The following is a 7,788-nucleotide window of genomic DNA, read 5'->3' as shown; positions in this document are numbered from 1 at the left end:
GCACATAGAATGGCTGTTATTCCTCTATGAACCCCAGGAAAACTGTGCAGTTCTCAAATGCATTCTTCTGGGCACTGAGTCAGGAAAGGCAAGAACGGTTGGTGTGGAGAGGCAAGGCAGAGCCTGGGTGGGGGTAGGCAGTGGCCCAAATCTATCTTTTCACACACATTTCTGCATCTTTATGCGGTCTCTACAAACAAGGCTAGGAGTATTATTAGCAACACATCAAATAACAGCTCCATCAGACAGAAGTCTGCTGCTGGTATCCTCAGCTACCTCAAGCTAGGGTGTCTGTTTCTTCACAAGGAACAAGTTCTTCAAATTAGTGTTTGTCACTAATGTTTATGATTAGCTTATAAGGTAATGTGGTTTATCATGGCGTCTCATTTTTTAAAATAATATCAGGTCTAAAAAAATTCAGATCAAAATTCAATGCATAATCCAGGGACTAAGCCACTACCTAAAGACTATACATGGACTGACCCTGGACTCTGACCTCATAGGTAGCAATGAATATCCTAGTAAGAGCACCAGTGGAAGGGGAAGCCCTGGGTCCTGCTAAGACTGAACCCCCAGTGAACTAGACTGTTGGGGGGAGGGCGTGCAATGGGGAGGGGTTGGGAGAACACCCATAAGGAAGGGAGGGGGGGGGGATGTTTGTTAGGAAACCGGAAAGGGAATAACACTCAAAATGTATATAAGAAATACTCTAAAAAAAAAAAAAATTCAATGCATAATAAAAACTTCAGAAATAAACTTGGTAAAGAAAAGAGGAAGAATCTCAATTAGTGCACTTTTGTGTTCAGTCTCTACCGCTAAGATTTCTGAATGAATATTGCAAAAAAAAATTAACTATTGTGTCTTACCAATGTGGGCTGTGAAGAATTTAAAAATGCTGTCACTAAAAATATCTAGACAGGCATTGTGTTTGGTCCCAAGCATAAATCCTAGTATGATTAAGGCCATACTAGAAAGCTCAGGATTTTTATTAAAATTTTTTTTAAAAGATTCCATTGAAAGTTTCATATAAACTCTTATCTTTGCTAATGTGTGGCTTTTATCTTTTTCATTGTAATTACATATTTCAGAGAAAAAGTAAAGGAATTTGTCTCATACTGCCTTAGTTCATTTTCTGACAATGCATAAGAATTCCTGAAGCAAGGTACATTAGTCACCCTTTGGTTGCTGGGATAAAATACCATGGTGAAAAGCAATTTAAGAAGGGGAGAGTCCCTCACAGCAGGAAAGCCGTGGCTTTGTGGTGGCAGGATCAGGAAGCTGGCCGGCTGTGCTTTTATCCATACACAGAGCAAGAGGAAATGGGTGAGGCTATGAAGCCTCAAAGGCCTGCAGCAACAGACTTCCTCCACAGATTGTCACCTCATGTCTTAGGGTTTCTTTTGCTGGGACAAAACACCACAAGAGCACAAGTAACTTACAAAAGCAAGTTTAAGCCAGAGGGTTAGAGTCCACGACCATCATGGTCGGAGCACAGCAGCAGGTAGACAGGCCTAGTGGTAGAGCAGTAGCTGGGAGCTCTCCCGTCTTGGTCCACAAGTACAAGGCAGAGGAGGGTTTGGGGAGGGAGATGGGGGGAAAGACTGGGAATGGTGTGGCCCACCCCCAGTGACATATATCTTACCTCTTAATCCTGCTCAAATACTTCTACTAACTAGGGACCAAGCATTCGAATACTGAAATGACCTATGGGGGCCATTCTTACTCAAACCACCACAGGGTCTATTTCATCTTAAAACTCTCAGGTAACGCTTCTGTCACTGAGAGAAGTCAGGAAGTCAGGGCAGCAACTCAAGGTAGGAACCTGGAGGCAGGAACTGAAGTGGAAGCCGTGGAGTAAGCCATGCTGCTTGCTTGCTTGCTCTTCGTGGCCTGCTCTGCCTGCTTTCCTATACAGCCCAGAACCTTGCCCAGAGATAGCGTGCCCTACTACGGAACATCAATAATTAAGAAAATGCCCTATAGACTCACCTATAGACAATCTGAGGAAAGCGTTTTCTCTGAGGTTCCTCTTCTCAAATAACTCTAGTTTGTGCCAAGTCATCAAAACTCAAACAACTAGCATACCTCCTAAAAGTTCTGTACTCTCCTCAAATGCTACTGCCAACTGAGGACTAAGTGTGCAAATACATGAACCTGTGAGGAGCATCTCTCACTTAAACTACCACCAACATAAACTGTAAAGGAACAGGCTTCATTTGGCTCATGGTTCTGGAGGCTGAATATCCCAGATTGGATAAGCACATCCCATAAGGCCCTCCTGTTACTGTCTGAGCACAGCAGGGAAACAGAAGTGAGTGTATGTGAAGGAGACAAACACAGGGCAGCCTTCTTTCAGAGTTACTGCACTGAAGTAGTGCAGCCTCATGAGAACTTAGAGTTTGCTCAGTCTCCCCCAACTTAGGGATTAATCCAATCTGAGAGCAGCGTAAACTATCAGTGTCGTAAGATTGTTAAAGGTTCTGCTTCCAACACCACTGTCTTAGGGTTTTGCTGCTGTGAACAGACACCATGACCAAGGCAACTCTTAAGGACAACATTTAATTGGGGCTGACTTATAGGTTCAGAGGTTCAGTCCATTATCAGAAAGGTTGAACATGGTAGCGCCTTAGGCAGACATGGCACAGGAGGAGCTGAGAGTTCTTGTTCTGAAGGCAAACAGGAGAAGAGGGGCTTCTAGGCAGCAAGGATGAGGGTCTTAAAGCCCACGTCCACACTGACATATTTTCTCCAGCAAAGCCACACCTTTTCCAACAAGGCCATACCTCCATAGTGCCATTCCCTGGGTCAAGCATATTCAAACCACCACAGCCACTAATGATAAAATTCAACATGACTTTGGTGTGTGTGTGTGTGTGTTTGTGTATCTATGTACATTGCAAGTTAGTATGCGTGGATGTGTGGAGGCTAGAGGTTGGCACTGGGTGCCTTCATCATCTTCCACCTTATTTTTTGAGACAGGGACTCTCAACCAAGAGACTTCTATTTCCGCTAGACTGGCTGGCCAGTAAGCACCATCTTCCTGTCTCAGTCTATCCAGTGTTGGGGTTACAGATATGTGGTGCAGCACCCACCTTCTTGTAGGAAAGCTGGGGATCTGAGCCCAGGTCCCCTTGCTTGAGTGGGAAGCACTTTGTACATTGAGCTATCCCTGTGACCCTCAGTTGAATTTCAAGGACACAAACCATGTTTAGACTGTAACACATAAGGATTTTGGGTTAGGTGCTTTTCATTTTTATGATAAAATTTCATTATCAAAAGTGACTTATAGGTTAGTGTATTTTTACTTACAGTTTCAGAGGAGAGCCCATGGTGGTGGCAGAGGCATGACAGTAGTAGAGTCACGCCTCTAACCGCATGTAGGAGGCAGAGAGAGTGGCCTGTAAGTTGAGCGAGGATATAAACCCTCAAAGCTTGCCCCCAGTGACATACCTCCCCCAGCAAGTCTGTCCTGAAGGTTCCATAGCCTCCACACAGTGCCACTGTCCTCACTTGCTTCCCTGTTGCTGTAATGAAACACTGACTGAACGCCACTTGTAGGGGAGAAGGCTTTACTTCTGGATGCAGGTCCACCACTGAGAAGAACCAAGGCAGGAACTCAGGTCAGGAGCCTGGAAGAAGGAAACGAAGCAGAGACCATGGGTGAGCGCTGCTCACTGGCTCATGTCATGTCCTGCTCAGCCACCCTTTTTATACAACTCTGGACAACCTGCCCAAGGGTAGTGCTCCCCACAGTGGGCTAGGCTCTCCCCACATTAGTCATCAATCAAGAAAATGTCCCCACAGGAATGCCCACGGGCCTTTCTGATAGAGGCGATTTCTTAGTTGAGGGGCTGTCTTCTCAGTTGACTTGAGCTTGTGGCAAGTGATAAGAACTGCCCAGCACTGCAATCAGCTGGGGACCAAGCATTCAAATACGTAAGCCCGTGGGGGGACATTTCCCATTCAAAGCACCGCAGGTATCCTTCAGTTATTTTTCTGGAACATTCACCTCTGAAGGCTGTTTAAATATTATTATTTAGGCTTTTTACAGTGAGTGGCTATTTGAAGACAGAACTGTGATGATAAGACTGTGTTCAGCCGGGGTTCTGGCTTGGTTGGCCAATCTTCCTTGATGCCTCAGCTAAAACATTTCTGCGATTGAATCTATTTTGATTAATGACTGTCTGTGTGAGAGCTGCCCAGATGACAGTCCATCCATTTATTAATTGGTCCTCCAAACATTAACGAAACAGAGCCCTCATCTTGGAAGAGGAGTAGTTCTGAAGACGCCAACACAGGTGATGTGGATGCCGGATCCTCTCCAACTCCTAGAACCTCTGATAAAGTAAGTGTGCGTGGCAGGACTAATGATACAGCTGCATCCCTAGCTGTTTATGTCACCAACGCTTGAGGACAGCCCCCAGGCTCAGGGCTCAGGCCCAGAGAGATGGATCTGCAAGCAGAGGCGGAGGGCAGGGGCTCAAAGCCAACGCAGCACTTAGCAGCTGTATGCCCTTGGGCGGAATCTTCGCATTCAGAATGCAGACTGTGATCTAACTCATCAAGCCTGAGCCAGGCCGGGTGAGAGGCTGAGTGGAGACCTGGAGAGCTGAGAATAAAACCCTGCAGGTCACATCAGTTGCAGAGACAGCAGCTGTAGGAATCATCAGATCAGACAGCTGACCAGCTGCATGGTTTGGGAGACCTTCAAAGGGACTGGTATGGGGTGCCCCACAGAGCCAGATCAACCAAATGGTGACAAGCACAGTTGGCTTCCTCACGGAGATGTTCACAAGCTTCTCAGTAAGAGACGGCCGGTCAGACTTTTAAGCCAAACTTCCTTATTTTTAAATGTTGGTACCAGCTAAACACTTAGTAGTAAGGTCTTCACTCTCTGCTTGTACAGTCTGAATACAGCAATAAGGCCGGTTTGTGACCATAAGCTGCACCTCGGGCAAGAGCCCCAGGAAATGAAGAACAAAGACAGCAGGGGAGGCCATTTCTTTTGTTTACAGTGCTTTGGGGCGACACAGAAGCCACAGGACCGAGGCATTTGCCACATGCTCACTCAATTCTCCAGGGAGAATAGGGTTTACTTCACGATACAGTGACCTCCTTTAAGAGCAAAGGCAACCAGCCGCGGTGCATGTTTGAAATCCTACTGCTTGGGAGGCCGAGGCAGGAGTCAAAGGTCAACCTGACCTATACAGTATGGCCCCATCTCAAAAACAAAACAGACTCAAAATGCTAGGGGTTAAGGAGACGGCTCAGTTGGTCAAGTGCTTACCGTACAAGCAAGAGGACCTGAGTGGGGTCCTCAGCAGCCACACAAAAGGGCGGGTGTTACAGTGCATGCCTGTAACCCTAGCACTGGGGCTGGATGCAGGAGGATTCCTGGACCATCTAATTTAGCCAAATCAGTGGGCTCTAAGCACAGTGTTACCATCTTGAAAGTAAACGGAGGAAGACACTCATTGCCTTCCGGTGTCCACATGGATTCAAACATGCACACAAACCCACATACATGAGCCCTTCCCCACAATCTACAGTTATAAAACTCCCGCGGGGTGCTGGGGGATGTTGTTCCTTTGAGTTAAACAAAGACTCTCTCTTTAAGATCGAGGCACAGACATGACCTTCTTCCCCTGGACTTAAGAAATGTCACCATTCAATCATATATGCTTAAACCCACGAAGAATAAAAGATTAACATAAGTTTGCTTGTGGCCTTTCTAAGTTCTCTTCTGTCCCCAGAAGCATCTGCTGTGGCAATGAAGGTCACGTGTCAGAGTCACAAGCTGGGGAGCTCCGTGTGCCATCAGAGGTAACAACAGCTACACCACACGTGAAACCTGTAGTCAGCAAGCGAACTCCTGCCACGGCTACTCCTGGGCACTGGGGTTGGGTTTGGTTCAAACAGATCTCGCCTCCTGTCCTTTCCCTAGAGCAACATGTTGAATTGCCAGGTTTCGTTGCTTTTTTTTTTCAAATACCAAGCTGTAAAAAAAAAAAAAAAAAAAAAAAAAAAAACCAAAAAAAATGGCTAAGCCATTTTACTTGCCCACATTTGAGGGTTCCAGTTTAACCCCGTCCTCACCAAACCTTGACAGTCAGCCTGATGTGTAACTCACTGCCAACTTTGGATCGGAAATATTTACAGGGGCCCAGGTGTTGGAAGCTTGGTTCCCAGTATGCGGTGCTGTTAGGGGGTAGTGGAACCTTCAGGAGGTGCGATAAGTCACAGGGAGTTGTGTCATGGCTTTGAGCTCTTGAGGGGGTATATGGAGACCCTAGCCCCTTATTCTTTTTGCTTCCTTTTTGTTTCTTTGCTACCATAAAGTGAGAAGAAACTTTGACCTACCTCATGTTCCTCGCCAAATCGGTCTCAGCATAGTCTCAAAGTGACATAGCGGAAACTCTGATTCCACGCACACGAACTCTTCCCCTTATGAGTGTTCATCTTGGGTATTTTGTTACAGTCATGGAAAACTAACACGCATTATGGTATTAATTTACATTTTGCTAATGACTAAAGATGTCGAGCACAGTTTTGTTAGCTGTTTTCATGCTCTATTTTCTTTGATGTAATACATATTTAAAACTTCTGTGCAGTTTTTAATTGGGTTGCTTGCTTTCTTATTAAGAAGGTGCAAGGGCTCTTTATGTATTCAACACAGCAATTTCACTCCTAGGGACCTGAAAATTAAAATAGAAACATGTATTTCTTTCTCTTTCTCTCCCTCCGTGTGTGTGTGTGTTTGTGTGTGTGTGTGTGTGTGTGTGTGTGTGTGTGTATGTATACATATTGGTATAAAGCCTTTGAATGTCTATAACTGTATTCATAATAGCCCAAACCCAGAGACAATCTGAGTATCTAAGTATCCATCAACTGGTGAATTAAATTATAATATTATAATAATATTATATTCAACAATATTATAATGCAATGCGGAATAGCAAACTATAGTTTCATTTTATAGCATGGATAATCCTAAAAAAAAAAAACCAAAAAAAAAAAAAAAACCAAAACCAAACCCATCCTAAGCAGCAGAAGCTGTGGGCTGTGGATAACGTGAGTCTATGTAGAAAATACCTGGAGAGTAAATCTGTAAAGTAGCCATTGCAGGGTAAGACTGGGTAAGAGCTGGGTCTGGGGAGGTTTTACAGGGTAAGAGGCATGCGCTAAAACTGCATTGTGGAATGACTATACAACTCCAAGAACTTACGAAAATGGCAAAGGGTACGCATATATAAAGTAAATGTCACAGTCTGCAATTTATATCTCAAAACCCCTTTTAAAAAACACACACAAAAATAGCAACCATAACGAAGTACTTTCGGACAAGAAAGAATCGTTTGTGATTTAAAAAAAATAAATAGTCCAGACTGACAAAGACATTAGAAATTTACAGGCAAGTATCCCCATGAATGTAAATGTACCAGCCATTTGGGAAATATTTGCAATTTAAATGTATGGGTAAATCTAAGTCTCCCAGTGCAGTTTCAATGACAGCAATGCTGCCGACCCTTTGACTGAGTTCCAGAAAAGGATACCTTCACCATCCTGGACATGAAATGCCACATCCCAGTTGCTGGCCATGGTTCTATAGGCCTGGCAAATGCCAATGACGGTCTACTGAGAAGCCGGATACCAGGATGCTTGGCAGATTGGTTTCCGCTAGGGAAAGGTAGCTGGCTCCAGGCTCAGAGCTTGGACATAGCCTCTCCATGATTCCGCCCGAGGACCTCTGCTTGTCCTGGGACACTCGAGTGTGTGTAGCATCCAGAG

Source organism: Rattus rattus, chromosome 8 (genome assembly GCF_011064425.1).
Source record: "Rattus rattus isolate New Zealand chromosome 8, Rrattus_CSIRO_v1, whole genome shotgun sequence".
Taxonomy (NCBI): domain Eukaryota; kingdom Metazoa; phylum Chordata; class Mammalia; order Rodentia; family Muridae; genus Rattus; species Rattus rattus.
This window is presented reverse-complemented; position numbering follows the sequence as displayed.